Here is a 25,472-nt window from a genome sequence, read left to right on the forward strand (position 1 = left end):
TTTTCCAAACAACTCTTCTATTTAACTCTTCATCTCCAACTTATACAGTCATACAGCACAGAAACAGACCATTCGGTCCAAATCATCCATGCTGAACAGACATCCTCAACTGACCTAGTCCCATTTGCCAGCATTTGGCCCGCATCCTTCTAAATGCTTCCTATTCATAAACACAGCCAGATGCCTTTTGAATATGGTACAGGTTTATCCGAAATTCCGAAATTTGAAAAGCTCCAAAATCCAAAGTTTTCTCCTGAAGACTTTTTTCTCTCATTAACAAGGTTGTTTGGCGTGCGAACAGTTGAGCCAACTCCATACCCACTCGACCCACGTTACTCAGATGTGACGCAACGGCATGGCCCAGCACTGGCAGACATCAGTTCTATCTCAATGCTCATAATAATCACAGGTGGGTCTGCTGTTTGGTAATTTTTATTTTACTATGAAAATGTAATTTAATCCTTTATCCAAAAAAATTCCAAAATGCGAAAGACAGCTGGTCCTGAGGTTTTCAAATAAAGGATTGTCTACCTATAATTATACCAGCGTCCACTACTTCCTCTGGCAGCTCACTCCATCCACACACCACCCGCTGCGTGAAAACATTACCCCTTATGTCCTATTTAAATTTTTCCCCTCTCACCCTAAATCTATGCCCTTCTGTTTTGGACTTGCCTATCCTGGGAAAAAAAGATCTTGGCTATTCACCCTATCCATGCCCCTCATGATTTTATAAACCTTGATAAGGTCACCTCTCATGCTCCGATGCTCCTAGAAAATAACTCAAGCCTATTCAGCCTATAGCTGAACCCTGGCAACATCCTTGCAATTCATTTCTGAAACCTCTCGAGTTTCACAACATCCTTCTGATAGAAGAGAGACCAGAATTGAATGCAGTGCTCGAAAAGTGGCCAAACCAATGTCCTGTATAGCAGCAACATAATGTCCCAACTGCTACACTCAATGCACTGAGCACTTTACGACATGAGCACCAGACAGGCAGATGTGCTATGTGAAACATTGTACCCTGTCCCCCCAGTCAAAACAAGGGCCGTGGTGACCATCATGGTCCTGCCTCCCCTTTGTGCCCCCTCAAGCTCCCTTACATGCCAAGTTGCTCCCTCACTTCCACTTTACAATTATTTCACCATTTGAATCCCAGCATGCAGTCTGCAATACCCACACTTAAGTTCCCAATCTCCCCACCAGAGCAATGGTTCCTGTTCATTTTCCTTTGAATTTCAATGATCAGTTCCCCCAGGACTGACCATGGCCCAGATCTTGCCCCTGTCAACTGACTTGGAATGACAGTTTTGACTGAGAACCAGCCAGAGTCGTGACTGATATCTGTGCAGCTGCCTTAATATTACTTCCCAGACTGGTTAGACTCACCTTTCAGGACTGAGTGTTGCCCACTGTCCAGACTGTAATGATATTGACTGTCTCACCACGAATGGCCCAACTGACTGACTGATTGTGGCAGTCTGATTTTCCAACAGGGACCTAGAGCTCCTAATGGATAAGATGGTGAAGAAGAGGGCTGTTCTATTTGCTTAGGACTGCTAGAGGAGACCGTGGCATCAGACCTTGCCAGTCTGTTTCAAACTTGCCACCAGGTCAGTGACATGTCTTAGTGGGGGAGGTCCACAATCACTCAGGTGGTAATGCTGAAACCGATGTGATCCAGTGACCAAGGAAGGTTCATTACCAGTGCTGCACAGATCTCCCATGACCACTACTGTGAATGCATTCTCAACATACCCAAGTTTCTGTCTCTGTTGCACAACTCATTACCTCCCCTATATTCTCCTGGTACAGGCAGCATCCTTCCTCAGGCAAAAAAATACAGACTGACTTCACCTACTTCAGGACTCCTGGTAGCCATTTATGAATTTCATTGATTATTTTCAAAGTGATTATTTTGTATAGTCTGTAATGGTTACTTACTTTAGAAATGTCTGCTGATGTCCATGTATTTGTGACTGGCTTTCTGACATGTATTCTGTCTGGTGAGCAGTTATGACAGTTCTCTATCTGCTCACCACTCGTGTATCTCTTTGTGTTTCATTCATCTTTGAAGGAGAGTGTCCTGCATCTCAGAACATGAGACAATTGGTTCTGAAGCAAGATAGTTCAGATTTACCATCTGCGCATAGTTTGTTCTGGGGATGGCAGTCTCTTCACCTTTATCTTTACCCTAGATCATTGAATGATATTGCATCATCCTTGAAATCCAATGTTGCATGATCCTTAAGGTTGCTTACCATGCCAAATCCACTTGGGTATTAAACTGATTTAATTGTGTCACACCTTTCTATTCCACCACAGTAGGCCCGATTTGAATCTCATGAATTGTCAGTATATTTGGATTTGTACACAGAGGTCAGGTCTCTGCTGGACAATTGGCATTTACCAAGTAGAAAACTTTGGAATCGAAGGTGAACATGCACACTACGATGCGATTGCATCATGATATGGAACTTGTGATCCATTAAATGGTGAGAGATAATCTTTTCCATGGAGTTTCGCTTGTTGTGGTACATATCTTATAGAATGCATCATGGTAATATGTTGATACTAGCTCCTGTGTCAATGTCGGCTACTTACTGTGAATAGGGATGGTTAGGAGCATTTTACACATGCCTGGCTTTATGTTCCAATGAAGTCATTGGTGAATAAAGTTGTATAAATATCATAACAGTATTCTGAAAGCTTCTGACAGATGAGAACTGGTAACCAAACTCGTGTAAACTGATGAACATTTATGTGCTATTTCCAGAGACACAGTTAAGCAGGACTCCATTCAGATTTTCTTCCTTAACATTCCAACTTCATTAGGTCTGACAATTACTGACAATGGACTCGAGCTGCTATTAAACTCTTTTGGTACAAAAGTCATGGGCTGCCTGGATGTCCAGGCAGAGACGGTAATTAAACAGGCCACTAAGATTTACCCATCACTTGAAATGATTCTGTTAAAACTAACCTGACCCTTCACTCCATAGGATTATTTTTAAATGAATCAAGTTGGCTGGTGCCAAATCCTTTTGAGCAATGAATAATTTAAGTCTGTTCAGTGTTGCTACAGGCTGATCTTTTTTTGTTTCTCTTCAGGTTGAAAGTTGATATGAAACGAGTGTATTTAAAAATGTCTCCAATTGATTCAATTTCAGTTCAATTAAGTGTTTCAGAAGAAAAAATCCAAACGTTGCCTCGTAGGGCTCTGCTCTAATTGTAAAGCTGAGACACAAGTCATTTTAATGTACAAAATGTGACCTTCATCTTACAAGCTGCAATGTTTACTTAATAATTGAAAGCCTCAGGGCCAAGAACATGTTTGTTCATCTTTCTAAGCAATGAGAAATAAGATGTTGCCCAGAGGGTTTCAATTAACCATTAAGACTTGTAAGTGAAGGTCCATATTGGCACCATGCTCAATGAAGCAGCATACTACTGCTTGCTCCACTGGCTTGTCTCAAGTAATTCCACAAGTCAGTCAGAATGTTTCTCAGAACAAATTATTGTAGGTACACAAAGCTACGCTGTTGTCAACTAGTCGATGTGAATTCTGAAATGCGGGGTGAGGAGGCGATGGAAGATAATTCCTTAGCTTCTTTTCACAGTAACATAAAAAATGCACCAGTGCAAATGTTCTTTGTTCGATGTTTCCAGAATATTGTAGACACGCATTCATTTGTCTCAGACTATCAAGCCAGAAAAGCGTTGAGAATCCATGAATGAAGGAGGCATGCAAGTGATCTTAGAACCAGTACTGAAATACTGATTCCACATCGTCCTAAAGAATGACACCTACATCTTTGTGATAATCAAAAAAATGAAATTAATTTAATAAACAACATGTACTTTTACCTGTATTCTTATGTATTTCTGTGGGACTTTTCTGGAGTTGCATTTTTATTCTCCACAAAACCAATAAAATGAATACATTGCTTGCCCACACCACCATTAAAAATCAATAGCGACTTCAAACAGCTAAATTGAATGCTAAATGGATAAATGTGCAGACTAATAAAGCACTAGAGACATACATTAAGCAAAGGCGTAACTAAAACTACTTGCAAAATTAAGAATAGCAGTCCTGTTAATTCTCTTAAACCATAATATCAATTGACCAATTCCCCAAATATTAACCTTTTCTAATGAAATGCTAAAGACGTTTTCACTAGAATAGAATAAAATATCCTTTATTGTTCAGGAGTACAGTGAGAAGTTTTGCAATGACTGCCTTTTAAAGGTTCCATCTTAGATACAAGTACCGAGGTTCAAATCTCCCAGAGTAAAATAAAAGTGTCGTTACACAGCAAAAAAAATAGATTTGCATGAAACAATGAAAAACTCCTGAATGATAATAAGTGACCATCACTGCTTAAGTTCCTGTCCATGCCTCAGGCCCCAAAGCTCAAAGATGTGCTGGCCTCCATGCAGTACTTGCTCCACCACAGCGGGACATGGCCCTCATTCTGCCACTGCCCTGGGACACGGCTTGCACACTCCCCCCACTGCCGCAATGGGATACGGCCTGCTCTCTCCACCACTGCTGCAGGACACGGCCTGCTCACTCCCCCCACTGCCGCGGGACATGGCCTGCTCACTTCCCCCACCGCCGCAGGACGCGGCCTGCTCACTTCTCCCACCGCCGCCGGACATAGCCTGCTCACTTCCCCCACCGCCGTGGGACACAGCCTGCTCACTTCCCCCACCGCCGTGGGACACGGCCTGCTCACTCCCCCCACCGCCGCCGGGCATGGCCTGCTCACTCCCCCCACCGCCGCGGGACACGGCCTGCTCACTCCCCCCACCGCCGTGGGACACAGCCTGCTCACTCCCCCCACCGCCGTGGGACACAGCCTGCTCACTCCCCCCACTGCCATGGGACACAGCCTGCTCACTTCCCCCACCGCCGTGGGACACAGCCTGCTCACTTCCCCCACCGCCGTGGGACACGGCCTGCTCACTCCCCCCACCGCCGTGGGACACGGCCTGCTCACTCCCCCCACTGCCGCAGGACACGGCCTGCTCACTCCCCCCACCGCCGCAGGATACAGCCTGCTCACTCCCCCCCCCGCCACAGGACATGGCCTGCTCACTCCCCCCACCGCCGTGGGACACAGCCTGCTCACTCCCCCCACTGCCATAGGACACGGCCTATTCACTCACCCCCATCGCCGCGGGAATTGGCCTGCTCACTCCCCCCACCGCCGCAGGACACGGCCTGCTCACTCCCCCCACCGCCGTGGGATACGGCCTGCTCACTCCCCCCACCGTCGCAGGACACGGCCTGCTCACTCCCCCCACCGTCACAGGACACGGCCTGCTCACTCCCCCCCACTGCCGCAGGACACGGCCTGCTCACTCCCCCCATCATCACAGGACACGGCCTGCTCACTCCCCCCACCGCCGCAGGACACGGCCTGCTCACTCCCCCCACCGTCACAGGACACGGCCTGCTCACTCCCCCCACCTCCGCAGGACACGGCCTGCTCACTCCCCCCACCATCACAGGACACGGCCTGCTCACTCCCCTCACCGTCACAGGACACGGCCTGTTCACTCCCCCCATCGCCGCGGGACTTGGCCTGTTCACTCCCCCTACTGCTGTGGGACACTGTCTGCTCCCTCCCTACCTGTCTTGCTTGAGAAAGCCAACTCAGTATGAGCAAATGAAGTTGATAGATACTTTTCATTATTACATCAGGAAAAGCAAAACGTAAATGATCGACAGAACGACACACGTAAACATTGACAAAAAAACTCAAGCTGCTTTTAACTGAATTGTTTGCCTTATCCCCTTCCTTGGGAGAGTTTCTGAGTGGATCTGAGTTCATAAGATCAGGAGAAACAGGAACTGAAAGATGTTTGGCCCATCAAATCTGCTCCACCATTCAGTGAGATCTTCACTGTTTTATATCATCAATGGCAACTTCCTTCACTGCCTCCATGTTCTTTAATTTTATTAGCACCCAAAAATCTATTGGTTTCTACCTGGAATAAACTCAAGAGTTGAGCACCCATAGCACTCTACGACAGCACATCACAACAAGCCCCGACCCTCTGAGTGAGGGGATATTTTTCTTCTCGTGGCGCTAAATGATTATCTCTACACTGTATGACTGTGGCCACCATCTCTGCCACCACCTCAGAAACTCCAGCCTGGGGAAAACCTTTCCAAATTCTGGAGAGTATAGACAGAGTCTACTCAAATACTACTCACAGGATAATCCTCTCATACCAGGAACCAATCGAATGAATCATTGTTGCATTTCCACTGAGGGAAATATAGTTGAACTCAGGTATGCTAGATAGGGTATTTGGTTTCCAACGCGTTAATGGTGAAGCTACATTAAGCTCCACCAAAGCTCATCATGTCAAATAGTTTTAAGATAGAGATGAAAGAGTCTATCATGACGTTGAGGTGGAGATACATGTGTAATCTCTTGCTGCTAAGTGTTTTGTTAGGCATAAATACAAAAACTATCTAACTTGCATCTATTGCCATCATATAATAAACTACATCTTGTTGTGACAACAGTTTCCTCTTCTCATTAAGACTGACTGGTAGTTTGTCCTCTACTGCCAGTAATTCAATAGACCCTTAGACTCAGCATAGAAATGAAAACTTTTAGACAGCGGGCCGTGGAGGGAGTCATTACACCCAATTTGCTGTCTCATTTAGGGGCTGTACATAGGAGCTCGGGTTTGTGTTTGTAAGATTCCCCTGTAATTTGTGAGATTTGTTATAGTGCACCTGATGGTCTGGGAATTATAATTTTGTTGCATTTGATTTATTGGTTCATATTTTAAAATAACAGAACGGAGGATTGCTAGCAGAATTATATCACAAGCTTAACACACCAATAATTGACTGCAACATACGCCATGATAAGGAGACAACACTCCAACCATGTGACTTAAGTCCCAAGGTTGAAGGCAAAAAGCACAAGTCTGCTTCTTCATTTTGGAGTGCACTAAAGGCCTTCCAGAAATGTAAGGCATTCTTTGCCTACAAGAATCCAAAAAAATGTTCTCATGTCCTTCAAATACTTGCATAGAAGGCTAGATTAACTGTACAAAAATCAAGGACATGACATTGTAGAGGAATCTTTACAGATAATGCCCTTTCTTCATAAAAGGAACGGCTGTGATTCAAGAACTACGAAAACAATTTTTGACAACAGGGACTACTTACAATAAATAATTTATCGAAGAACCATAGGATCACAATACCTACTGGCACTGTCAATAACAAAGGAATAGTTACTGAGGCTTGATCATTAATATTATACCAGTCAATTATTCAATTTGTCGTCACAGGTATAAAGTCAGCTGACCTATGTTTCTTTGGGTAATGTGACTCAGTACATCATGCATGCTTGTCAGTATGTCAATGCAAACTGCTCTTATATTGAATGGAGTGTATCATTCTTCTCAAACTAAGTAATTTGTGACCATCACAATCACAAACAAGTTGTCGGCAAATATCTATTTATCACATCTAAGGAGGCACCTGTAATGATAAGGCCCTTAAAATTCCCTTGGTCTTCGATCAGACTTACACATTAACTCCACTGGAGATTCTGCAAAGCCAATCTCGATAGAGAGTTAGAAGGAGGCCTCTGGGACACATTTGAAGTGAGGAAGGCTTCAACAAGGCTATTGATTCAAAGGGCCGAAAATCCTCCAAGCCAGAGGTCCTGCATCCAGCACACCAATTGGGATCCATGTTGGCAGATTCAATCCTAATGCATTGAGCATGTAACCCAGTGGTAATGAGACCAAATTATGATGCCTGGGCTGGTGGATGGAGGGTGGTGCTGGTGAAACAAGTCATGTTTAAGGATACCCAGAATTTCACCATTGGGTGACCCAGCAGCCTTATTCCAAGGATAGAAAGCTCTGGACAACATCTTTTGAGGTGTTTGCAGGTTTAGCCCCGCACCACTGATTGCCTAAACTGACAAACCAAATTTCTTGACTTTGTGAATATCCGTGGGACCACTGTTGGAGTTCCACAGAATATGTGATCTCAGGATAAATGTCGGGATCACATCCTCTCAGAATTTCCGAGACCTACTATCCCGACTGAATTTTGAATAGTGGCATTATATGATCAGACTTCTACCTCCAAGAGACTTACATCGCATTGCTGAAAGAGCTTTGAACAAAGTCATATCTTTAATACTTAACTGACACAGTTTCACAGACACATGAAACAGCAGAAAGGAAGGTATCAAATACAGGCATGGCACAGCACAACAAATTGTGTTCTGTTACGACACGGGGTAAATTTTCCTGCTTAATTTAAACCAGCAACACAGAAACGATTTATCCCATGCAGTAATCTGTGAAAATTCGAGAGGCCAAGATTTTGTTAAAGTTAAAGTAACAACTTTATTTCTTAAAGTATAACAGAGAATAGTTAACTAACAACTATTTACAACTCCTTCCTCTAACCTATCTTTCATCTTCCCCTTCTACAGTACTAGTCCGATAAAACCCCTTGATTAAAATTGACCAAAATTCAACTTTTCTAAAACCAGCCAGAGGTTGAATCTTCTTTTCTTCTCCTTAGGGATTTCTGCTTCATAGATTACTGTTCGATAAAGGTACCTTTAAGAGATCTATTCTCTGTGCAGTTTGCAGATGTCGTTGGCTTGGCAGTTCTCCCCACAATTATTCAATTTTCCCCTGTCTTATACCTCACAAAGCATTGGATTGTGATAAGATTATCAATATACTAAATTCAAACTTTAATGGAATTTGGTATTTTTGGGGGTATAATTTTAACTGATAGGCCGAATTCAAATCTGTTTTATTGTTTCCAGATAACCTGCTAATCTAGCTTTCCACCAAGTGTAACACTGTTACCTTATTCAGAACACTTGATGCTGTCAGGTAGTTCTGCTAGCTTTTAACTCCCTTAAAGATGAAAAGATGGTTTCATTTTTTAATATTTTTTAGACACATTACTCTAATATACAAATAACTTTAATGTAAGTTTACCTTAACTTCTTCCCATTTAGCTGTATACATAACATTAAGTAAACACAAATCTCATCTAAACTTTATCAGTTAAATCCGTGTTAAGGTTTCTGCGATTACACATTGTTAGTGACATCCACATTAAAATATTGTAAGGTCAGTACCAAACTCAATAGTTCCTTTTCGATCATGGAGTATTCCCTCTGGTGGATATTGCTCTTCTTTGGAAAGTAACCAACTAGCAGTTCAATCCCACCCTCATCTTCCTGTAGGAGTACAACTCCAACTCCAATATCACTAGCATTGATGGTAACTTTTAAAAGGTTTTGAAAAGTTTGATGCAGCTAAAATGGTTTGGTGGTTAATATTGAGTTCAAATGATAGAATGACTCCTGGTAATGTTTTGTCCACTAAAACTTTGTGTTCTTCAGCAAATTGGTTAACGTGCAACTACACTGCTGAAGTTTGGAACAAACTTCCGATCAAATCCATTGAGTCCTAAGAATCAAAGCACCTTTTTCTTCAAAGTTGGTCATGGAAATTCCTCGACAGCCTTCGTCTTTGTGTTCCATGGGTTCACCTTTCCATGACCGATGTTATGTCCCAAGAAATTCACCTCTGCTTTCGTGAATTCCATTTTAAGTTTATCACCAGTTTTGCTTCTCTTAGTCATTCAAAGAGCTCTGCCAACTGTACCATGTGATCTTTCCAGGACTTACTAAAATTACTACATCGTCCAAATAGACTGCACAGTTTGTTAATCCAGCCACAACTCTGTTCATGAGCTTTTGGACTGTGGCAGTTGCGTTCTACATTCCAAAGGGCATCACTTTAAATTGATACAGGCCATTTGAGGTTAAAAATGCAGATATATTTTTTGCCGTCTCTGGTAAAGGTACCTCCAGTAACCATGCATAAAGTCCAACTTGGTGAAGTAACTGGCTTGTCCGACTTTCTCGATACAGTCCTCCAATCTTGGAATTGGGTATGAGTCCGATTTTGTAACGGCATTGACTGTCCAAGGATTGTTGAGTCCTGCCTGGTTTGGGAACTAAGACAGTCAGCGAACTCCACTCACTCTGGTTTGGTTCGATGATGCCCTCATCGAGCATGGCCTCCACCTCCATTTGGACCTGTCTGGCTTTGAAAGGATTAAGCCAATAGGGATGTTGTTTCATCAAAGCAGTATTCCCTACATCTACTTCATGTACAATAACATTAGTTATCCCCATCTGATTCTTACATACGTCCTAATGCGGCAGTAACAAATCTTTCAACTGCGCTCTACGCTCCTGAGACAGATAGTTTAGTAACCCATCCCACTACTCAAGGACTTCTTCATTTTTTAATCTATTCTGAGGCACTTCAAAATCAACATCATCTGGATTTGATTCCACACTCTGCTGGGCAGTAACTAACACCCGTTTGTCCAGTTCTTTCTCTCAAGTATAATACATGTTCACACAACATATCTGATACCTTATTTTCTATCTGGTGTTTTTAGTAAATAGTTCACCTGACTCAACTTTTTCTCAATTTGATAGGGACCACTAAACCTGGCTTTGAAGGGATCTCCTGTCACTGGAACAGTACCAATACGTCATCCCCTCAGGAAAAAGTCCAAGTCTCAGAGCTTTTATCTGCCACCTGTTTCATTCTATATTGTTCCCTCTTTAGATGCTGTTTAGCTAACTCACCTACTCAATTTAATCTCTCCGTCACCTCTGATATATAATATGTCCTCACCGAGCATGGCCTCCACCTCCATCTGGATCTGTCTGGCTTTGACAGGATTAAGCGTGAGATAAATGTTAGCTTTTCAACTTTGGTCCTGTCAATTTTTCTTTAATTAATTTCAAAGGGCCTCTCACTTCATGCCCAAATATTAACTCGAAAGGAGTGAACTGAGTAGATTCATTTGGGGCATGAAATGCTAAACAATACGAATGGGATACCTTTTTCCCAATCATTCGGGTAATCCTGACAGTATGCTATCAACATGGTCTTCAAGGTCTGGTGCCACCTTTCTAAAGTTCCCTGGGATTCAGGATGATACACCCTGGATTTAAAGTGCTGTATACCTAAGCTATCCATAACCTCCTTAAACAGTCTAGCAGTAAAATTTGACCCTTGGTCTGACTGAATCTCTCTGGGTAGCCCATACCGTATGAAGAAAGCTACTAACTCCTCTATCACCCTTTCTGCCTTGATACTCCATAATGGAATTGTTTCTGGAAATCTGGTAGACAAATCCATTATGGTTATTAAGTACTGGTTCCCACTTTTAGTTCTCAGGAGGGGACCTACACAATCAATTATAACCCACATGAAAGGTTCTTCATATGTGGAAATTAGTAACAAAGGTGCTGGTTTTACTACCGCCTGTGGTTTACCTACCATTTGGCATGTATGACATGTATGGTGAAAGTTAAACACATCCTTGTGCATTCCAGGCCAATAAAAATGTTTTTGTACCTTAGCTTGAGTCTTTGATACCCCTAGATGATCATGTGCTACCCGTAATACTTCCTGTCTGTATGCTACCGGCAACACAATCAGGTGCACTTTGGCACATTTCTCCTCTGCATTAATCTGCCGTGGTTGCTATTTCCATCTTAGGATTCTATCTTTCAGATAATAACCCTCCGGAATATTCTCTGCCTCGTTTTCGCAAAATGCATCTACATATATATCTTTTTATTGTCTTTTCTTGCTGTTGCAACTCTCTTTGCCTTTCAGGAATAAACACTTCTGTCTGACCCTTTGCCTGTTCAGGTTTTTTCTGCACCATTGTGTCAAACAGGGTGTCTGCGAACTGAACCTCAACTCCTTCACCTTGTTCTTTATTTATCACTTTGTGCTGTGACTTATGACAGTGGGATCTGGGTTACTACACAGTCTGGGAAAATACCAGGATATTTCTGTGTTAACTCCTCAGTTTCTTGTTCTTTCTTGGGCTTCTCCACAATAAGGGGTGTCAGTCTGACATTGGACCCTGCCAAATCATTCCTAAGAACAAACTGAATTCCCGGAACTGTCAGTATGTTAATCACTCCCACTGTAACTTCCCCAGTCTTGAGTTGGCACTCCAACCTGTGAGAAACAAAGCTCACTCACTTCAATAATTTCAGTCCGAGACAAGATCTGAAGCAATCAGTATGTTTATTATACGCTTGCAAGCGTGGTGCCTGGAATAGGGCATGCAGAGTTTAGCAAGTACATATCTTATATAGGATTCACTACTCCAAACCCGGTGCCCATTACTATTGTTTATCTCTTGCCTTATCCGGCCTTGTGCATAACAAAGTACAAGTTTTACTCGGCCATTTCACCACATCCTGCTGTGGCCCATTGTTAGGTATATCCTCCTTCACTATTATCTACTTCCTCCACCTGTGACATTTCCTCCCTTTCCCCAACTATATTGATCCTTGTGACCTTTTAATTGGGGTTTGTTTTTGTGTTTTTGCAAAAGTGGGAAACAGATGCTTATAACTACTATTTGTACAAGCATATCTGGCTTAACCTACATCCTCACAGCACCTTATCTATTTGTCTGTAACATCTACCATTGTTTGCAGGCACGTTTCATTCTTGTATGCACATTTTAGCTAATACAAAAACAATTATATATTTCCTCCACATAGTTTTCATTCTTGTGACTCAGCTCTTGGTTGAAACAATTATACACTGGTGTGAGTGCATTTACCTTGTATAAGTAATTATGATTGCAGGAGTAACACTACTTTACCTATATCCCACAAACCTGATCTTACAGAGGGGAACATTACATTTCTGTCCATCTCTCCCACAAATTACCACCCTCTTGAGTAACAAATCAGAAAGAGTGCATTTCGCTTAGCCCTTATGATTAGCGACTGGTTAGAATCTGTATCTCTCAAAATTATAATTTCTTGTTCTTCTCCCCCTGGTCTTTCTGAGTAACATTTACCCACAGAGGCAAATTCTTTGTTGAGATCAGGTACTGACTCCATAACCAGCTGCTTCCTAGGCTGTACACTCTCCTGCAGCTCCTCAGCTCTTCTTGGGGTCTCCTTTACTACCTTCACTAATGCCACTTGCTTAGCTTCTTTTACCACACCTTTTCCCACAGTGCCTTACTTAAACGATGTGCACTGTGACTTTACATTTCCCACTTTACCATGGTGGAAACACCTGAGGCCTTTCACCTCCTGTCTACCCTCTTGGGCTTCTTTTTTATCCTGTGGTAAATTCTTACAGTGCTCTCTACTCGTGGTATCTTTGTGAAGATTCTTCCCTTCTCCCAACTTCTATCCTTCACAGGACAAACTTCCAGCCAGAAGCTTGTCTTATGCAGCAACATGTGCTCATCTGCTAATTTTGGTGCCCTTTTAACTTCCTGAACTTTCTGTTCCTCCATGTGAATTCTTACCCTCTCTGGAAGTGAGTTTTTAAACTCCTCCAGCAGAATAATCTCTCTTAGAGCCTCAAAGGTCTTATCTATTTTCAAAGCACACACCCATTGATTAAAATGACTACGTTTAATTCTTTTGAACTCAATATAAGTCTGACATGGTTCCTTCTTTGTGTTTCTGAACTGCTGTTTATAGGCTTCTGGTACCAATTCATAAGCACTTAAAATAGCCTGTTTAACCTCTTCATAATCTCTTGGCCTCTCATCTGACATTGCAACAAATACCTCGTTAGCTCTGCCTACCAGTTTAGTCTGAACTAGCATTACCCTTAAATCCTCAGACAACTCCATCTGCCTAGCCAATTTTTCAAATGAAATAAAGAAGGCTTCAACATCTTTCTCATCAAAAACATGGCAGAGTTTTGACATTACCTTCTCTTTTAATCTCAATCCTGTTAACTTGACTTTGCTGACTAAGTCGCAACTTCTCAAGTTGAAATTCTCTCTCTTTTTGTCTCTCCCTATCTTTTCTCTCTCTTTTTCTCTCCCTTTCTTCTGTCTTTTTCTCTCTCCCTTTCTTCTCTCTAGCTTTGCTCAGCTAAGAACTTTCTCTTTCTTTTTCCTTTCTCTCTCTCTTCTTATCTTTGTTTATCATCTAACTCCATTCTCCTCAATTATAATTTAAGTTTGTCTACCTCTACTGCACTTGTCTGTTTCTCTGATGCACCTAAATGTGTGAGTAAGTCCCTTACAATTTCAGCTTTACTTTTGTTCTTGGTTAAACCTAAATCTAACTTACTTGCTAATTCTAAGAGTATGGCCTTTTTCTTTCCTTCTAAACTTTCTTGGCAAATTTGAGAATCATTTTCAAATCCCAGAACCTCTTCCTCAATTTTAAAATCCATTTCTCGCACTTTTAATTTAATCAAGCATAAGTCACTGAAAGTAAACATACTGTCTCACCTAAATTTTATTTAAAGATCTAGGACAAGTGTTTAAATCTGTTAGTGTTTAAATCTGCTGGGAATTTTCGTACCCCCAAATATATTCAAATCTGTTTAAATCAGTTCAAACCCTGATGACAAGCCCCCAAACTGTTACAACATGAGATAAACCCTCCTGCTTAATTTAACCAGCAACACAGAAAAGATTTATCCCATGCAGTAATCTGTGAAAATTCGAGAGGCCAAGAATTAGTTAAAGTAAAAGTAATAACTTTACTTCTCAAAGTATAACAGAGAATAATTAACAACTATTTACAATGTTTCCTCTAACCTATCTTTTACCTTTCCCTTCTACAATACTAGTCCGATAAAGTCCCCCAATTAAAATTTACTAAAAATCATCTTTTCAAAAACCAGCCAGAGGTTGAATCTTCTTTTTTCTCCTAAGGGATTTTTGCTCCTCAGATTACTGTTCGATAAAGGTACCTTTAAAAGAGCTATTCTCTGAGCAGTCTGCAGATGTCATTGGCTTGGCAGTTCCTCTCCCAACTGTTCAATTTTCCCCAATCTTGTATCCCTAAAGTATTGGATTGTGTCATTGGCTTTTAAGATTGTCAACATACTCATTTCAAAATTGAATGGAATTTGGCATTTTTCAGGGTATAATTTAAACTGATTGGCCCAATTCAAATCTGTTTTGTTGTTTCCAGGCAACCAGCTAATCTAGCTTTTGACTAAGTGTTACATTGTTCAGAGCACTTGGTGCTGTCAGGTAGTTCTGCTAATTTTTAACTCTCTTAAAGGTACAATACACCCACGTTTTCATAACAGTTCACATGCTGTCTCTATAATATATATTTCCTTCAGTGAAATAAAGTGCCTCTAGGCATTTCACAACCTTGATCAAAAATCACAGAATGATCAAACACTTTGCCATTAAGTCCATCATCTGGAAATCTCACCTGCACATGTCCTTGTAAAGGAGGTATGGACATTTAACAGCTCATGAGCAAATGGTCTACTCACTGTAAAAGAAGTCTTTAGTAGGTAACTGTCATCCACTGGGTGAACCACAATTTTCTAGTCCTGTCGCACAAAACCTGAGTCAAAGGAACATTGGAGAATGACAGCCAGTGCCTCTGTGATTTCCACTTTCACTTCCTACAGTCTTCCCATCAGATTCTGGGACTGTAATTTTAATTTTATCAGTTTTGAACTTCAGACAGCCTATTGAATCCTCCTCTAAATCAATCTTAAAACCTTCAAGTGTCTGAACTCGCTTCTCTTTCACCATGACCTGGGTAACATTTTATTTCTTGGTGATGACAGAAGTAAAATCCAAATGTTTCTTCCTGTCTCCGTACATTAACCCCCTTTTTGATCTTCAGTTGGTCCCCTTCCTTCTCTTACCAACTTTTCACAATTTATTTCCGTATTAGTCATTTGATAAGTTACAACACAAGAGACTACTTAATAAATTAAAAGGCTCAGTGTTGGAGTTAGCATATGAACATGGACAGAGGATTGGCTTACTAATAGAAGGCAAAGAGTTAGGCACAAGATGGGCATTTTCAGGATGGTAACCTGTAACTAGTGGATTGCCACAGGGATCAGCATTTACGTCACAATTAGTTACAATAAAAATTCATGACTTGCCTGAGGAAAATGAATGCATGTGACACAAAAATAAGTGGGAATGTAGGATGAAGATTCACTGCCTTTCAACTCTGCTGAGAGCCCAACAACAACTGCTGAAAGTCAACTGAACTCCTGGATCAGTGAGTGCTTGACCACACCCACTTAGACTGCCTCTATTGTTACAACTTGCAAAAAAAAAGGCCTCACAAGTTGGCTATCTCCTCATAGACTGCTCAGCACCCCAATCTCTCTCTGAAAAAAACCAGGATAAAACACACTTCTTAAAGCCACAGCATGGTTCACAACCACTCAACCCCAAGAACCCAGTTTAGCATTGTTTCCTTCTTAATTGGACTGGAAACATGTTGGTATGGAAAATGCTCCTGAATACACTCAAGGAATTCATCCCTCTGTGTCTTTTACACTATATCAATCTCAGTATTCATAAAATTAAAACTCCTTCTTATAACCACTCTATAATATTTGCACAGTACTAGAATATTATTGCAAATATGTCCCTCTACATCTTTTCCACTTGCTGGTGGCCTAAAGATAATTCTGAGCAATACAATTGTATTATTTTTGTAAATTGGATTCCATTCTTGACTATTCTGGGATGCCTCTTTCTCTAGGTCAGCAATGTTTACCTTAACAATACAGCGACCCATCAGTTGACAGATTTCTAGTTATGGACCAGACCAGACTCCTTCAATATATTTTAAGGTGTCAGCTGTGATCCTAACTTTTTCTTATTTTAAAGGTAAATGTGAAGTGCTGTGTTCCAGATGCAATATGACTGGTCAAACTGCTCGATATTAAGCAAAACACAATTTATTAAAACACTAGTTAAAATACAATTAAAGAAAGAGGATTTTGGAATATCATAACTCTATCTGAAAACTTAACAGAACAGTAGACACGGTAATTACTAATTAACAGTTCCAATGTAATAACATCCCATAAACACACCCTTTGGCAAAAAAGGACAATTCAGAAAAACAGATTTGTCTCACAGTTAGTCCAGTAGCAGCGAGAAATGCCAGCTTCTAACTGTAACCAAGAAAGAGAGTAAAGATAGCTTCTACTTCTTCAAGACCATAACACCAACTGCTTAAAGCTAAACCTGAAACTAAACAAAACTAGAAAGCCTGGGAAGGTGAGAGGTAGGTTGTGTCCATTGTTCCAGCTTAAAAACCCCAAGGCTTCACAAGTTGTTTACTCGAGTGGTTTTGGTCGACAGCTCAGCGCTTCTGCCTTACAATCTCTTCAAAAAAAAGGACAACGTAACATCTTAAAGTGACAGCACCATCAAACTGTGGAGCTTAATTATGTACAGATACCAAAAACGTTGAATGTTGCAAGGTAGAGACAGAGGAGCAAACAGACATGGGATGTAAATGTTTCAAGTCTAGGCCCAGATGGATGCACAAATTGTAAAAGTATAAGAAACCGTTTATGTCAAGACAGAATAATCTTGTGCTCATGACATGGATAGCTCTTGGGTTGAGTGGGGGGGGGGGGGGGGTATGTCAAAAAGTGAACTGCAAAAAAATGTTATGAATTGGTTTTATTCTTGACATTGCTTTGAGCACTTCAATTTTGAAGAATTCTGGAAAAGGAATTTATTTCAAACTTTATGGGCACACCTGGTGTGGTTTCATTAAAAGAGGTCACTAAAAGAAAATCCTGTGCTTTATTTTTTTTGCTTTCAAAATAGGCTATCGGCAAAAAAGTTTTTTTTTCAAAAGGCTAATTTATACAGATAAACCTTTTTTTTTTGTTTTCCCATTTCCTGAAGTGTTTGTGTTTGCATGTGCATTTTGGGGATTTTTAGAGGGATAAAAATATAAATGTCTTATTTCTAATCATTGACTGCAAATGTTAACAAATTATTGTATTTTTATTGAATAATTTTTGTTTCAATAAAGAGCTGTAAACTTATTTACTAAGAAATTGGACGATATCTTTTTGTTCAAAACCCATTTAAAATGGGCTGTTTAATTGATTATCTTGGAAACCAGAAAAACCATGTTTTTTTTTTATGTTAAGTTGCAACCCTTGCAATAATGGAATTAGAGTGATAGTAAACTATTCTATCCTTGATCATAACATAGAAGTGGGGGTTGGATATCCTTTTAACAGCATTGTTTACTGGGAGGTAGGGCACTAATAAGTGAGAAAAAGATAAACAGAATACAGCAAGTGCATTGCCCTTTATTATATCAAAATGCCTTTGACAGTTCTGGAGATGCAAGATTTATCTTTGAATGATTTGTAAATAATGACCTAGTTCTTTCTAATTGAATTGGCTTGGAAGTGTGTGGCAGATAACATGGCTGACATAATAAGGTAAAGTGTAATATTTAAAGTTGAAAGATCAGTAATGCAAATTAAATGGTGAATCAAGAATTGAGCAAGAATGGAACTGCAGATGTAACAGCCTGAAAAAGAAAACTAAATGAAGAAAGCAGGCATGAGAACTTCAAATTAAAAATAAAAAACTGAAACTTGAGAGAGAAGTGCTTTCGGGGCAGGAGCAAGCAAGGGAAAGAACATTTCATGCAAGAGGAAACAGAGAGAGTTAGGGAATACCATCGAAGAGATTGGAATTTTTCAAAGCAAAAGGGCCTCTAACTCTAGGAATATTCTGATTAGCAAAGACATGAGTGGGGAGAGGTTTAAGTTTGTACATGCCCTCCCAAAATTTAGTGAAAGAACACTGAGGATTTCCAAATTTCTTTGGAAAAAATAGCTCAGCAAATGAGGGAGCCAAAAGAAAACTGGACGTCGGTCGTATAAAAGTAGATTGATGGGCAAGGCTGACAATTTCGTGTTTTGTTTCTGGAGGAAGTGCCTGGAGATTATGAAGTGGCCAAAAAAAAAGACTGTTCTCAGTGCATTCAAAAACTCTTCCAATCAAATTTGGAATGTCTGGATGTAGCCTGCACAGACTGGTATAGAATTTGACAAGGTAAAGTGAAAAAAACTTTGACTGTAGCATACAGACATGAGTGTTAGCGACCATATTTGAGACACTTAGGGAATTAAATCTCCTGGAAGAAGTTAAAAATTCACTCATTTGTCAGAACTCACATAGAAAACCTAAAAGTTGCAACAGCAGGACAGGTGGTTGAAAGGGCTGATGATTTAGAGCTGGTCCACAAATCCAAACCTTCCTTTCATCAGCCCTACAACGCTGGGAAGTATAAATGTTCGGAAGGTGAAATGAAGGTAAAAAGCCAAGGATGAGAAGTAAATCAATTGAAAAGGCCCAGCATTATCTCGTCCATCCAAACGGAAAAGTGTTGAGTGTAGAAATGATGTCCTAAGTCCTACATGTTTCCATTGTCTCAAAGTGGGACACCTTTGTGGAGATTGCTAGAGGTCATGAGACTTATTGATATCATCATGATTAGTGCTAAGAAAAGAGTCCTGACTGGGAGTAAAATAGATCAAGTTGCTGTTCAGAGAACAAACATAAAGACTGCTGAGATTGTAGGGCAAGTAAACAAGATACATGAGAGTTACATTGATTTTTTTTGTGAAAAAAAGCCTCCTTATTTCTCAAGTCAGACAAATAACACTGTAGTCAAACTTAAGAGATGGAGGGACCACTCAAAATCTTTTGTTTAAGAACAGCACGATTTTTCCATCATAGAGTGACATGAACGTCAAAGTTTAAGGAAATGGTATTAATGGGGAATAGACCCCTATCGCTGGATGGTATGACCTAATATCTGGATCAGTAACCATCGGTTGTCCATTATTTGCCTGCAGACACAATTGATTAACTCCTTGGGAATGATTTGGCAGGTTACAGCTTCTCCAGTTTTACAGAAAGGTCAAAGGGATAGGACAGTTTGCAGAAATTTTCCAAGACTATTTCCTTCATGTGTAATGCCCTGGCAATGACTAAACATTGTTTGTTGTTGGAGCTGGAATTGATGCCACAAACAGGTTTTGGGTAATCTGAAGCTTTCCTTGGGGAGTTGGATAATCTAAAGTAGGTCTTCCCTGATTGGTGCTCAGCAAGCTGATCCAGATTTAAAGAAAAAGATCAATGAGCTTAAATTGAAATTGAAGCTGAGGGAATTCTACAACACTATTAAGAGAAAATTTGGATTCTGATAAGGGGAAGCAGAAACTTTTTTGTAGACCTCCAGATGAAGAGTTAGCCGTGTTCACCAGATAATGATACCGTCAAAGTATCATCAAGAAATATTGAGGACAATGCATGAAATTCCAAAGGCAGGCCATAGCAGAATTTGGAAGCTTCAACAATTTTTACGAGCCATTCCTTCATAAAGATGTGTTCTAATTTTGTAAACTGTCCTACACGTGCCAGAAAGTAGGAAATCTGTGATATGCAATAAAACTGGCACTCTTAATTCTTATACCAATTTCTGAGGAGTCATTCAGTTGGTGATTATGTGGGACTTATCCTTACTATCATGGGTTTGGCTTGTTCGATTCTCTGAGGAAATTCAAGAACAATTACTGCTCAGATAGTGGGAAAATTCTTCACTCAATATGGATCACCAGTTGGATCAAGGCTCCGATTTTATGTCCAGAACCTTTCAGGAAGTTTTGAGCAGTCTGGGTATAACACTGTTAAAGACTTTAGTATACTATCTACAGACACAAGGAGCTTCAGAGTGGCAGCAGTGAGCGCGTGAGTCAGGGGGCACCTGGGAAGGTCAATTAGCGTGTTAAATACTTACCTCGTGAATCAGTGAAGTGAAGGTAGAACAGGAGCGGAGGCGAACATGGAAACTGCTCAGTAAGTGAACTGATATATTTGGGCAGTGGCTAAACCAGAATGTACACATGTAGAGTTTCCCACCTGTCCTCCTCCTCCTCTAACCAAAAATAAAATCTCTTTGTGGAGGGTTGGTAAGGCAAGGATACTTTTTAAATCTGTCTTGGTAATTTCGAGCAGAGGGGATGGAGGCTAGGGCAGTTTCATGCTCATCTTGCAGTATGGGGGAGGTAAGGGTCAACACTGGTGTCCCTGCTGACTTCACCTGCAAGAAGTGCACCCAACTTCAGCTCCGCACAGACCGCATTAGGGAACTGGAGCTGGCTGAACTTTGGATAATTCGGGAGGCTGAGGGGGTGATAGAAAGGAGTTATAGGGAGGTAGTCACACCTAAGTTACAGGACAAAGGTAGTTGGGTGACTGTCAGGAGAGGGTAAGGGAAGAGGCAGATAGTGCAGGGACCTCCTGTGGCCATTCCCCTCAACAATAAGAATACCACTTTGGATACTGTTGGGGAGGACACCCTAACAGGGGAAAGCCACAGTGGCCAGATGTCTGGCACTGAGCCTGGTTCCGTGGCTCAGAAGGGAAGTGGGGAGAATAAGAAAGCAATAATGATAGGAGATTCGATCGTGAGAGGAACAGACAGGAGATTCTGCAGTTGCGAATGAGACTCCAGGATAGAATGTTGCCTTTTGGGTGCTAGGGTCAGGGATGTCTCAGATCGCATCTACTGGATTCTTATGGAGGAGAGAGAGCAACTAGAAGCCATGGTACACATCACTACCAATGACATAGGTAAGGAAAGGGAGGAGGACCTGAAAAATGAATAGAGGGAGTTAGATTGGAATCTAAAAAGCAGGACAAGCAGAATAGTAACCTTAAGATTGTTACTGGTGGCTTGGAGTGGAAAGGCTAGGTGAAAGAGAGTACTGCAGATGCTGAGGATTAGAGTCAAGATTAGAATAGTGCTGGAAAAGCACAGCAGGTCAGGCAGCATCCAAGGAGCAAGAAAATCGATGTTTCGGACAAAAGGCTAGGAACATGGTGCGAGTGTAGCTGCTGCAGAGCTAGTGTAGGAGGGAAGACTTCAGATATGTAGATCATTGGGATACCTTCTGGGGAAGGTGGGACTCGTACAAGGAGAATGAGTTGCACCTGAACTGGCGGTGCACCAATGTCCTGCGAGAATTCTTTGGGAGGGTTTAAACTAGTTTGAACCAGAGCTGTGGATCGGAGGATGGGATAGCTGACGATCAGGCAGAAACAGCATGCAGAGAGGCTGTGAGGAAGGATAGACAGTGTGACGATGTGTTGAAGTGTGTCGATTTTAACACAAGAAGTATCAGGAATAAGGATGTTGAACTTAGAGCATGGATCAGTACTTGGAGCTATGATGTTGTGGTCATTATGGGAGACTTGGATATCGCAGGTGCAGGAATGGTTGTTGGATATTCCGTGGTTCAAAATTTTCAAAAGGATTAGGGAAGGAGGTAAAAGAGGTGGGAGAGTGGCTTTGCTAATCAGGGATAGTATCACAGCTGCAGAAAGGGATGTCATTGAGGAAAGGAGTAATCACTTTATTGGGAGTTTTCTGCAGGTCCCCCCAATAGTAACAGAGACACGGAGGAGCACATTGCGAGGCAGATTTTGGATAAGTGCAGAAGTAACAGGGTTGTTGTCATGGGTGATTTTAACTTCCCTAATATCGACTAGAACCTACTTAGTTCAAATAGTTTGGATGGAGCAGTTTTTGTCAGGTGTGTCCAGGAAGGGTTCCTTACTCAATATTGTGGATAGGCTGACTTGAGGGGAGGCCATATTGGATTTGGTGCTTAGCAACAAACTAGGTCAGGTGTCAGATCTCTCAGTGGGAGAGCATTTTGGTAGTAGTGATCACAACACCCTGACCTTTACTATAGTCATGGAGAGGGATAGGAGCAGACGATATAGAAAAGTATTTAATTGGGGAAGGGGAATTACAATGTTAATAGGCAGGAACTATGGAGCATAAATAGGGAGCAGATGTTCTCAGGGAAATGCACGGCAGAAATGAGGTGGTTGTTTAGGGAGTACTTGCTGTGAGTGCTGGATAGGTTTGTCTCACTGAAGCAAGGAAGGGATGGTAGGGTGAAGGAACCTTGGTTGTGGAACATCTAGTCAAGAGGAAGAAGGAAGCTTACTTAAGGTGGAGGAAACAAGGATCAGACAGGGCTCTAGAGGGTTACAAGGTAGCCAGGAAGGACTGAAGAATGAACTTAGGAGAGCTAGAAGGGGGCATGAGAAAGCCTTGGAGGGTATGAGTAAGGAAAACCTCAAGGCATTCTACATTTATAGTCATAGAGATGTACAGCACGGAAACAGACCCTTCAGTCCTACTTATCCATGGCGACTGGATATCCTAACATAATCTAGTCCCATTTGCTAGCATTTGGCCCATATCCCTCTAAACCTTTCCTATTGATATACCCATCCAGAGGCCTTTTAAATGCTGTAATTGTACCAGCCTCCACCATTTCCTCTGGCAGCTCATTCCATACACGCTCCAACCTCTGCGTGAAAATTTGCTCCTTAAGTCCCTTTTCCCTCTCACCCTAAACCTATGGCATCTAGTTCTGGACTCCCCCGCCCCAGGCAAAAGACTTTGCCTATTTACCCTATTTTACCCTCATGACTTTATAAACCTGAATGAGGTCACCCCTCAGCCTTCAACGCTCCATGGAAAACAGCCCCACCATATTCAGCGTCTCCTTATCGCTAAAATCCTCCAATCCTAGCAACATTCTTTTAAATTTTCTCTGAATCTTACACAACATTCTTCCAATAGGAAGGAGACCAGAATTGCATGCAATGTTCCAAAAGTGACCTCAGCAATGTCCTGTAAAGCCACAACATGACCTCTCAATTCTGATACTCAATGCTCTGACCAATAAAGGAAAGTATACCAAACATGTTCTTCAATATCCTATCTACCTGCGACTCTATTTTCAAGGAACTCTGAACCTACATGCCAAAGTCTCTTTGTTCACAACGTTCTCAGACCTAGCCATTAAAGGTATAAATCCTGTTCTGATTTGCTTTTCCAAAGTGCAGCACCCTAGTATTCTGAGAGACAGGATTTATGATTATTTGGAAAAGCATAGTTTGATTAGAGGTAGGCAGTATGGCTTTGTGAGGGACGGATCATGCCTCACAAGCCTTATTGAATTCTTTGAGGATGTGAAAAAAAACACACTGATGAAGGTAGATGTGGTGTTTATGGATTTTAGCAAGGCGTTTGATAAGGTTCCCCATGGTAGTTTCATTCAGAAAGTAAGGAGGCATTGGATACAGAGAAATCTAGCTGTCTGGATACAGAATTGGTTGGCCCATAGAAAACAGAGGGCAGTTAGAGATGGAAAGTATTCAGCCTGGAGTTTGGTGACCAGTGGTGTTCCACAGGGATCTGTTCTGGAACCTCTGCTCTTTGTCATTTTCAAAAATGACTTGGATGAGGAAGTGGAAGGGTGGGTTAATAAGTTTGCTGATGACACAAAGGTTAGTGGAGTTGTGGATAGTGTGGAGGGCTGTTGTAGGTTGCAACAGACATTGACAGGTTGCAGAACTGGGCTGAGAAGTGACAAATGGAGTTCAACCTGGAAAAGTGTGAACTGATTCATTTTGGAAGGACAAATTTGAATGCAGAATATAGGGTTAAAGGCAGGATTCTTGGCAATCTGGAGGAACAGTGGGATCTTGGGACCCACGTCCATAGATCCCTCAAAGTTACCACACAATTGATCGGGTTGTTAAGAAGGTGTATGGTCATTGGCTTTCATTAGCAGGGATTGAGTTTAAGAGTCATGAGGTTAGGCTGCAGCTGTATAAAGCCCTGGTTAGACCACACTTGGAATATTGTGTTCAGTTCTGGTTGCCTCATTATAGGAAGGATGCGGAAGGTTTAGAGTGGGTGCAGAGGAGATTTACCAGGGTACTGCCTGGACTGGAGGACATGTCTTATGAAGAAAGGTTGGGGAAGCTAGGGCTTTCTCATTGGAGTGAAGTAGGATGAGAGGTGACTTGATAGAAGTGTACAAGATGCTGAGAGGCATAGATAGAGTGGATAGCCAGAGACCTGTTCCAATGGCAGAAATGGCTATCATGAGGGAACATAATTTTAAGGTGATTAATGTTCAAGGTAGGTTCTTTACACAGAGATTGATGGCTGTGTGGAATGCACTGCCAGCAGTGGTAACAGAGTCAGATACATCAGGGACATTTAAGCAACTCTTGGATAAGCAAATGGATGATAGTAAAACGTAGGGTATGTAGGTTAGTTTGATCTTAGAGTAGGGTAAAAGGTTGGCACAACATCACGGGCTGAGGGCCTGTACTGTGCTGTACTTTCTATGTTCAATATTCTATGTTTGGTCAGAGAGGATCATCAAATCCTCAAAAATGAGCCTCAGGGCATATTGTTGAGTGTCTTCATGACTGGACTAGAATTTCTCTTGTCCACCACATAGGATTCATCAAATGAATCTACTCATTTAATTCTTTAAAAGTAATTTATAACCATGAATTAAGAGGGCCTCTGAAACTAATCCAAGAAATGTTGTGAGGACTGAGGAACGAATCCTTTACGTTAAACTATCTGTGTTCCGAGAGCAGCTCACAGAGGCATGCAAAGTAGTTCAGGAACAGAATCACAAACAAACATAAAACAAATAACTCATCAACAAGCCTGCCAAATCCT

The sequence above is a fragment of the Chiloscyllium punctatum genome, chromosome 6 (assembly GCF_047496795.1).
Source record: "Chiloscyllium punctatum isolate Juve2018m chromosome 6, sChiPun1.3, whole genome shotgun sequence".
Classification (NCBI taxonomy): domain Eukaryota; kingdom Metazoa; phylum Chordata; class Chondrichthyes; order Orectolobiformes; family Hemiscylliidae; genus Chiloscyllium; species Chiloscyllium punctatum.